This window comes from Apodemus sylvaticus, chromosome 17, assembly GCF_947179515.1.
Source record: "Apodemus sylvaticus chromosome 17, mApoSyl1.1, whole genome shotgun sequence".
Lineage (NCBI taxonomy): Eukaryota > Metazoa > Chordata > Mammalia > Rodentia > Muridae > Apodemus > Apodemus sylvaticus.
In genome coordinates this window covers 4,769,690-4,779,434 of record NC_067488.1, presented here as the reverse complement: position 1 = coordinate 4,779,434, position 9,745 = coordinate 4,769,690, and the positions used below count along the sequence as shown (strand labels likewise).

The 9,745-nt window shown below is 48.9% G+C and overlaps 1 long non-coding RNA gene across 1 annotated transcript; it reads left to right on the top strand.

The window, feature by feature from the left end:
- Nucleotides 1-3,700: 3,700 nt before the first annotated feature.
- On the top strand, nt 3,701-5,324 carry LOC127667751 (uncharacterized). The gene is made up of 2 exons (XR_007973932.1): nt 3,701-3,782; nt 4,886-5,324. It is a non-coding gene; the product is annotated as an uncharacterized LOC127667751 (long non-coding RNA).
- Nucleotides 5,325-9,745: the final 4,421 nt, after the last annotated feature.

Here is a 9,745-nt window from a genome sequence, read left to right as displayed (position 1 = left end):
GGTTTAGGAAGCTAGAACAAAATAAAATCTATCAATTTAGATAATCCAGAACTAAAGTCAGAAATCTGGGGTCAAGGGGACAGCTCACCTGTCCATGTACCTGCCTAGCCTTTGTGGTGCCCGGTGTGACAGTGAACACCTCTGTCTGACCCTAGTACTCCGGAGGATCAGAAGTTCAAAGTCATTACTCCCCTGCCTTTACTTAAGATCAGATCTAAAAGTTCAAGGTTATCCTCAAGCTATACAGCGAATTTGCGGCCACCTATGATACGTGAAACTTTGTCTCTCAAAACCAAACAAATAGCCATGTGCTAAAGTCATGGATGGTTCTGTTCGTTTTGTCAACTTGACACACGTTAGAGTTGTCTGAGAAGAGAGAACATCAATAGAGAGAATGTCCCGAGTGCAAACCTGTGTCTTAGCGAGTGACTGATGTGAACTGTTGGTGGGCGCCGCTCCTAGGCTGCTGGTTCTGCTGAGTGTTAAAAGAAAGCAGGCTGGGTCAGACAGGGGAGCGAGGCAGTAAGCAGCCCCTCCATGGCCACTGCCTCAGTTCCTGCCTCCAGGTTCCTGCCTTGAGTTCCTGCCCTGATGCTCCACACCGATGGAGCGTGCCCGGAGAGTTGTAAGCTGACATAAACCCTTTCCTTTGCAAGCTGCCCTCCCCGACTGGTATTTTATTACAATAATAGAACCGTAACTAAGACAGCAAATAATCTAAACCTGTATCATTTACTATGGAAACCACCCGTCAGAGTTGACCATTTAGCAAAACGGATGAAGAGAAATCTGGCAGCCCAGCTGTACAGGCCACATTTTCTTTCTCAGGTGCTTTCTCAGGAGCCACGTGGCTGAAGTACTGGGTGGCTTTGACTTTAAACCGCACAGCTCTAGAATATCCCAGAACATCATCACAGGAAGTTCCACGGGCCGGAGATGACCTAAGCGCGTAGTGATAGAGAGCCACTTGGTGGAGGGGGGGCGGAAGATGGGGGGAGATTGTGGGGGAGGGAATCCTTCCTACTCTCCGAGCAGTCAGCCTAGCCAGTGAATTCCAGGTTAAAAATAAGGTGGAGAATGACAGAAAATGCTCATATTTTAAAAGTGTATGTGTGAGTACGCACGCATTGGGGTGTGGGAGCACACTTAGGAGTGTTGGGGGCCACACACTTAGAGGTCAGAGAACAATTTAAAAATTTGGTTCTCTCCTTCCACCATGTGGGTCCCAGGGTTTGAACTTGGCCTTCAAGTTTGGTGGCAGACATCTTTACCCAAGATATTGGCCTCTATCCTTCTCTCTCTCTCTCTCTCTCTTTCTCTCTCTCTCCCTTCCTCCCCCTCCCCCTTCCTACCTCCTGCCCTTCCTTTGACCTTCCTTCTCTCTCTCTCTGGGACTTATGGACCTCCTAGAAGAACTTCAGGATATTAAGTATTGAATTAGCATCTTGAAGACCAGGCAAGCAACTGTACCATTGAGTTCTGTCTCCTCACCAACCCCACCCCTCCTTTGACTTTTTGTTTTCAGGAAGGATGCTATGAAGCTGCCCAGACTGACCTGGAACCTGGCAATCCTCCTGCCTTGGCCTTCCAAAAGGTAGAATCTCAGGCACGTGCCACCAGACCAACTTAATGGTGTCTTTTAAAGAGAGCAGTTGGGGCCATTGGGACGACGCCAAGGCCCTTGCTGCAAAGCCTGCTGATTTTAGTTCAATCCCCAGAACCCATGGTGGAAGGAGAGAAATGATTTTTGGAAGGTGTCTTCTGATCTACACACACACACACACACACACACACACACACAGGCATGCACACGCACACACACACACAGACCATATGCACACACAATAATAACAAATAAAACAAAATCTAAAGAGAGCAATTGCTTACCACACCTGACAGAACCACTGTCGCTTGTGGACTGAATGCTGCCTTCCCCTCCAGGAATCTCCAGACTCTGCTCCCCGCCACACCTGTGAGAAACATCGAGCAACCAGCTGCCTTGCTGTCCAGCACAGTGGTTCCTTGTTTGAAGGATTTTCACAAAGTTGTTGGAAAGGTTTTTTACAAGGTGCCCTATTGAGCCGGCACAATTGCTGTGTACACAGTATGGGGGTCTCCACAAGCCCTCTCAGGACAGGAATGGCCCAGGACCAAAGAAAGACACTGGGATAAAGGACAGGTTCTGCTTTACTCCAGGGACGCCACCTAAAAATGACAACTTGACTGGGAAATACTGGAAAGAAGAACCTAAATCAGTGCTTCCAGGGGGAGGGGTGGCAGGAGGGGGAGGGGCGGCAGGAGGGGAGGGGCGGCAGGAGGAGGAGGGGCAGCAGGAGGGGGAGGGAAGGAGCCCTGTCAACCTAGTAGGAGTCAGAGCTGCCTCCAAAGACATTTATAAGTTGTTTTAGGGAATTTTTGGTTTTGTTTATTTGTTTTTATCCTTAAGAATTTCTGAGGATGATTTGTGATTTATAAAAGAAGGTGCGGGGCAGCCAGGCTATAAAAAAACTTTTCTGAAAAAGACAACAGAAAAGGAGTTTATTTATTTATTTATATATACACAATAGTGTGTGTGTGTGTGTGTGTGTGTGTGTGTCACACGCGCGAGCGGCACACATACTGCTTAGAATAGGGTATACATATTCACAGGCTAAGGGACAAGGTCACCTGTCTGCGTGGTCCCCTCTACTCCCACACTTGTTCACAGGGACACACACTTTAGTTCTTTTGGACACAGCCCAACTTCCTTTACACCTTTCCAAAAAACCACGAGTACACATTTTCTTTTAGCCAACTCTACTTTGCATACAACATACTACAGAGCCTGTTCTGCATGCTGTCAGTCCGTCATGCTCATGCAGAAAGCATGACAGAAAGCATGACAGAAAGCATGCCTTCATTCTCCCACCCAGTCACACAGCCCTCCGGCCGGCGGGCGTCCACCCAGGCCGGAGGCTGTTTAATGATGCTCTCTGGATGGACACCCGGCCTCTGCCTAGGCTCAGTGTTACATGAAGGCCATGACTAACGCTCCCAACACACATCACCTCACACATGCAGAGTGGGCCTCTTCAATAAAATCTAAGGAGAGGGGATTGTCAGCCAAAGCCTTTACCATTTGGGCAGATGTTGCCAAATCTCTCTCCATTGGAGCTATGCTAATCTAGAGTCCCACCATCAGCGTTTGAAAGCACCAGGAGAAGATGGTCTTTGTTTTCTGTCAGTGAAATAGGTCAAATGATAGCTCAGCAGAGAATTAATTGGCATTTTGTTTATTGAGTTGAGGTCAAATGTCTTGGATGTGTTTGCGTCAGCTGTCTTTCTTTTCTGATCTAGTTTGTTTGTTTGTTTGTTTGTTTGTCTGTTTGTCTGTTTTCTCATTTCTCCCCCTGTGGGATTATTGGCTATTTTAAAAAGTCAATTGCTTACTAATTTTTCTCCAACTGTCTTATCAATTTCAATATTACTTCTTTGTCTATGATCAGAGAAACCATCAATATAAACATACTTAGAGCTAATAACTCTTTTGATCATTTTAATGACTAAACATAAAATTATTTCCAAGGAAAGTTCGCCCCACCTCAACTCCGGCCCGGTTTCTGGCGGTCTCTTTTTATTTACCATCTTAGGGCCTCTGTACTAACTGCTTCCTCTTCCTGGAATGAGGCTTCCCTCTGTCCTCCTGGTACGTTCCCAGGCACTTTCTCAAGGCCACGTGGCCCTTCCTCATTAGAAAGGGCAAGAGGGGGAAGAGGAGACTGAAACCTGGAGGCCCTTCCCAAGTAAGTGCAAAAGGAAAAGAGCAAACCAGGCTGAGTGACTGCGGTGCAGCTGAGGGGAGTCCAGGGGGGCCGGGGGGCAGTCCAGGGGGGCAGTCCAGGGGGGCAGTCCAGGGGCTCAGCAGACTAGAGGTCCAGATGAGGACGTGGCTGGGTAAAAGACATTCTGTGAGATCAGTGTGTGTGTGTGTGTGTGTGTGTGTGTGTGTGTGTGTGTGTGAAGGGGGAAGGTAGTCTGGATGTCTGGATGAATGTGCTCATTGGGCAGAGCTTCCAGATAAAGGAGGAGACTTCTGAAAATCAGACTAAGAAATGAATGCTTTCTTCCTGCCGGCCCAGTCTGACCCAGTCAGCCAGATCCCTTCACATCAGGTAGCTTTCCAGCAAGGCCTGTGCAAGTCGCAGGTCGGGAATAGAAGCTCTGCTCACAGGATCCATCCTTACTCTGGTCACTGGCTTTCCTGTTAGCCCTTACCTGACAGTCAGCATTTTCTGCTACCATCTCCTCCTCCTCCTCCCGAATTCTGATCTTCCCAGCATCCTTATTCAATATTTATGTAATCTGAACCCATCAAGTACGCTTTGCTCTGCAGCAAGGGCTGGGCCTGGGGGTGGGGAACCTTCCGAGGCTGGTCTTCAGTAGCTATCTCTTGGTAGCATTCTCCAATGTACTCTTCCCTGGGACCTCTGCATAGGGTGAGAGCGCGCCTCTGTTTGCAGAGGCTTTGTTTCTGCTGGGCACTGGTAGACACCTGCCATTTCCTCACCTGCACTCCTGACAGGGAAGGAGGCAGGAGGAATATACGCTACACACAGGGCTCGTTCACTGAACATCCGAAAGAAGCCATGATGTGGCAGGAAAGGCACAGGCGGGGTTGATAAACACACCGCGCTGTCTTTCCTTTCAGGCCTTCTATCCATGCTTCATAGACATCACTAATCAATCATGACCTTATTTTTCTCTCTCCTTGAAAGCACGTACCCTCCCTGGGCGCCATAGTTGCTGACAAAGGTCCCAGAGGGAGTGGAAACAGTAGTATTTCCCTTGTGAGGTTAAACCTTGTGGTTCATAGTTTAAGAGGCCTTATTGGTACTTTAAATCTTAGGAGTCCAAGTTTCTTCCTGCGGACAGGAGACTACGAGAGCTGCTGGCTGAATGGGTGAATGGTCGCAGGCAAGAGCAGGGCTGGACCTAGAAGAAGCTACGTCCTCAGTCTGAGAGCTTCCATGGCTGCCTTGAGCAAGATGGAGGTGAGGATGATTGATGCCTGTCTCCGTGGTGACAGCAGTCTCTTCCCCAGCAACTGGAGTCTGAACGGGCAGAGCAGGGAGGACCAGTCACACAGCTCTGAGGCCTTTGATGATCTGTGGTGCACAGAGAGAACGGGCAATGGCTCCCTCCTCACCTCCCCTAGTATCAAAAAGAATCAAGTTCCTGGTGGTGACTTTTTGGAGTGACAGGTCTGCTCTGGATCGCCACTGTGTCTTGCTGTGTGGACACTGCTACCTTATAAAGGAGGAAAATAAAATGCAGAGTAGAATCAAGTGGGAAGTCTCTGTGGACAGGGGGATGCCATATGCAAAAGTTTTAAATGGATACAGCAATGGGTGTGGTCTTGCAAAGGCCTGAACTACTAACAGCAGAGGGAGGATCTTCAGGGCACAGCAGCTCCGGTCTACTTATCACTTTAGGGAGTGGGAGAGAGTGGGGGTACTTGGCATTATCTGTAGTAATTAATTTTATTTTTATAGAGAGAGGTCTAACACAAATATGATACAATGTTAACATCTGTTTGTTCTTAGAAGCAGATACAAAGGTGTCTTGTTATTTTTCTGCACATTAAAATATTTTGTAATTTTCTTGAAAGTTTAAAAACCATACACACACACCGCACATACACATGTATCATACATATTACACATACCACATACATATACACATGTCATATACACCACACACATGACATATATCATACACACACATACACACATGTCATACACCACACACACACATGACATATATCATACACACACATACACGCATGTCATACACACCGCACACACATGACATATATCATACACACACACATACACACACCAACCACAACCCAGAAAAGGCCTGAACACTTCAGCTCCCTAGTCATCTATTGGGAACCTGGAGACAAGGATCTAAGTGTGAAGGTGAGAGAGAGAATTAGACTCCAAGGGTCACAGGATGGAGCGACTGTGGTTCCCCCTCTAGGGAAGAGGAAATGACGGTAAAGCCCCAGCAGCACGGTTAGGCTCTGGCAGGATCATCTGCACCCAGCAGAGTACAGATAACTGTGGGCCCACAGATGGGCTAACTGTGTCCCGCGGCCCAAGAAGCTGAAAGGAGAAAGGCCCAGAACTGGCTGTTCCTGCTCCACACAACAGACACAAATCAGGGTGAGCCACAGAAACGATGAATTTGGCTAAAGAAAGATGAGTAAGACCCAGACCCTGCCCTCAGGGCCACAAGCTTATCTGGAGGGCAGAGAACACGCCCATCATTAGGGTGTGGCTTCCTGGTGGGAGGGGCAGCTAAATGATACAGAAGCTGTTTGTACAGAAGTGAGACCCTGCCTTAGTCCATCGGTGCTCCCTAAAAGGGATCACAAGAAAGCAGCTTCAGGGAGGAAGTGCTCATGGTTCACAGCTTCAGAAAGCCTGGCTCTCAAATGGCTAGAGGCTGTTGTTCCTGGGCTGTGGTAAGCCAGAGCATCATGAGGGACCAAAGTTCTCACCTCATGGCAGCCAAGAGATAGAAGAGTAACAGAAGGAGAAAGGGCAAAGGAATAAATACCCTTCAAGGGCACAGCCCAGTGACCACTCCCCCCCCAGCCCGTCCCCCATAAGGCTCCAGCCATCACAGTCCCACTCCCAGTTGTCTTGGCTCGTAGAATCTGGAACCTACCAGTGATGTGGTGGTTGGAGCTCTCAGGGCCTAGTCCTCTCTGGAAATGTCTCTGCAGACACACCCAGAAGTGTACCTTACTAGTCTCCTAGGTGTCTCTCAAGCCATCCAGATTAACCAACCACACTAGAGATCACATCTGTCCCTCTCCTAGAACTATCTTTGGGATTTGCATTGGTTCTCTGTGGCTGACTAACAAACTGCCTCCACATTTAGCAGCTTAAATCAATAAGGATGACTTTGTGACACTGAAGTCGGGAAGCATTTTAGCAGGGACGGGCAGGTCAAGCTGTCTCTAGGGTGCCAGGCTACCAGCATCTGCAGGCTTACGGGGTAGGCAGCACCACTCCCAGGCAGTTTACCCTCCTGGCTGCCTAATGCTGGCCACTGGCAGGTTAATTCTCACCCTGTGGTCCTCCTTGTGGGTCTGCGGGCATTCTTCAGAGTGGAAGACTGAGAAGGGGCAAGGAAGAAAAAGCATCTCCTTCTTGAGAGGCAGAGGTGATGGAGTACAGTATTTACCAAATCGCCACACCAAAGTCCAGAATCAACCAGATCTCTGGATACAGACACTGACATATGGATACACAGTACACAAAAACATCCCCCAACAGTGGGTTATTATACCCCCAATTATAATAGTACTGGAGGTTCATTTGACAAGACTGGAATTTGGACCAGCCACAGTTGGGAAAGATTAGGTATCTAAAGAGCAAGTCTAAGCCAAAACTGTACCGCTCATGGAACAGAGTGCTCGGGTGAGTTGGAAAGTCCCGTCAGACTCAGGGAATCGGGTAAGTCACAAGCTCTGAGAAGGTCCAACCCTTCCTCTAAAACACAACATTGAGACCCAAAAGGGCTGGGCAGGGCTGTCAGGCTACAGCAAAACTAACCCTGAACCTGGGACCTGGGTACCAGAATTCTAGCTCGGCAGAGCAGGAAACGGCCATGGGCACGAAGGCTTTGGAGCTGAGGCTGGACTACCCAACTGCTACCTAAATATTGATGGAAAGGCCCAGCCAGTCGCTTCCCACAAAGCTGAAAAAACTCCAACTTCAGCTTTAGTAAGAGCTCCAGAGCTCCATCCCAATTCTGCAATCTAGTAGTCTCAAGGGAAATCACTTTAACGTCTGCACTTGTGTTGTTTCGTGCCTTAAGGGTCACCATCGAGCCGTGCAGTGGTGGCGCACGCCTTTAATCCCAGCACTTGAGAGGCAGAGGCAGGCAGATTTCTGAGTTTGAGGTCAGCCTGGTCTACAGAGTGAGTTCCAGGATAGCCAAGGCTACACAGAGAAACCATGTCTCAAAAAAACCAACCAACCAACCAAACAAACAAACAAACAAACAAAAAGCAAAAAAACTTAAGGGTCACCATCATTTTTATCTTGAACTACGTAATGACATGATGTGGGGAGATTGCAAAAGGCTGTGAACTGAGCTCGTGGTCCAGCTCACTACAGTTTGCTAGTGTCCACAGCTGGGCTGGGAGTACCTCAGGCGAAACCGGCCGCCGTGAAGGGGCAAGTCAGAGCCGAAACACAGTCCACACAGACGCTCGGCCACGGGACTTTTTTATTTTTATTTTTGTCACTCCCAGTGTCTGCTCCCTGGTGGATTATGGACAAGCTGGACTCTGGAGTTCTCTGGCCCTTGGCAAGACGGGACATAAGCAGCACACCACACAGATTCGTGCTGGAAGCAGCCCTGTCTAGCGTCCACCTCCACACTGCTCAAATCAATCCCTCGACAGGCAGCCGACCACTCTAAGAATATCACGGCCCTTCCTCACTATGTTTGGCAGAACTGTAGCATCCCATCCCGGTCTCTTATAAGGGCCTCTGTTTACTCATTTACTTCAACTCTAAGCAGATTTGAAGTGTTTGCCAAAAAGGCAAAAACCAAGGCTGAGTCGGGGTAAGACACCAACAGTGGGCACCGGAGAGCCTGCCCTCCAGCCTGGAGAGAGACAGGTGGGAAAGCCAGACCCCCAGAGTGCGAAGGGCGGCTAAGTCCCAGCAGCCCATTGGGGTGTTCCATCTCTGTCAGAATTGGTCCAAAGCAGCATAAGGAAGAGGGACCTGAGGCTAGACCCCCACCCCAGGAGCTCATCTGACCCCCAGTAGCAGCTTGCATTAGATGGCTTTATTTGTTCACGGTATTTCAGGGGACCCTAGACTGAATTAGGCTAAGGGAACCGACGTGCAAATGGGTCACGTGCCAGCCCAGACTGATTCTGTAACAACCTGTATCTCTCAGGACCTGTTTATAGGAGACCTAGAATCTTCTCTTTTGGCAAGTCTCCAGCTTGCCCCGGCGTGACTTAACACGGAAATTGGGTTTGATTTTTTAAAGCACTCTGTGTGACTCTGTAGCTCTGCAGCCAGGGCCGGCTGGCTGGCTCTGCACTGAATTATTGAACAGTGCAGAATCTTGCTTTTCCTCTCCACAGCTCCTTGTCAGGCCAGTCATTTTAAATATGCAGCAGGGCTGAGCCAGATTCCAGTCATGTTTGAACAGTTGCCTAGACTCCAGGGCACGAAGCCTGCAGAGTTCCAGGGTCATGGGGACCTCAGCTTTGGGCACATGCATGGCTTGGTGACCTCTAGCTATTGTTCTGAAGGGATGAAATATTTTTCCTTGTTTTATTTTTAAGGTTTTTTTTTGGGGGGGGAGTATTTTCTTTATTTACATTTCAAATGTTATCCCCTTTCCCGGTTTCCACCCCTTCCCCTGCTTCTATGAGGGTGTTCCTCCACCCACCCACTCCAGGCTCCATACCCTTGATTCGCCTACACTGGCGCATCTGTCGAGCCTTTATCGGACCAAGGGCCTCTCCTCCCATTGATGCCTGACAAAGCATCCTCTGCAGCTGGAGTCACAGTGTACTCCTTGGCTGGTGGCTTAGTCCCTGGGAGCTGGGGGAAATCTTAAAGGCATCTGAACCCCACACCATTAACCCTCTCTTCCATTAGCAGCTTCTTCACCTGTTTTGCTATTTTTTGCTAATGGTACCAGCATCTCCCCAGTTGCC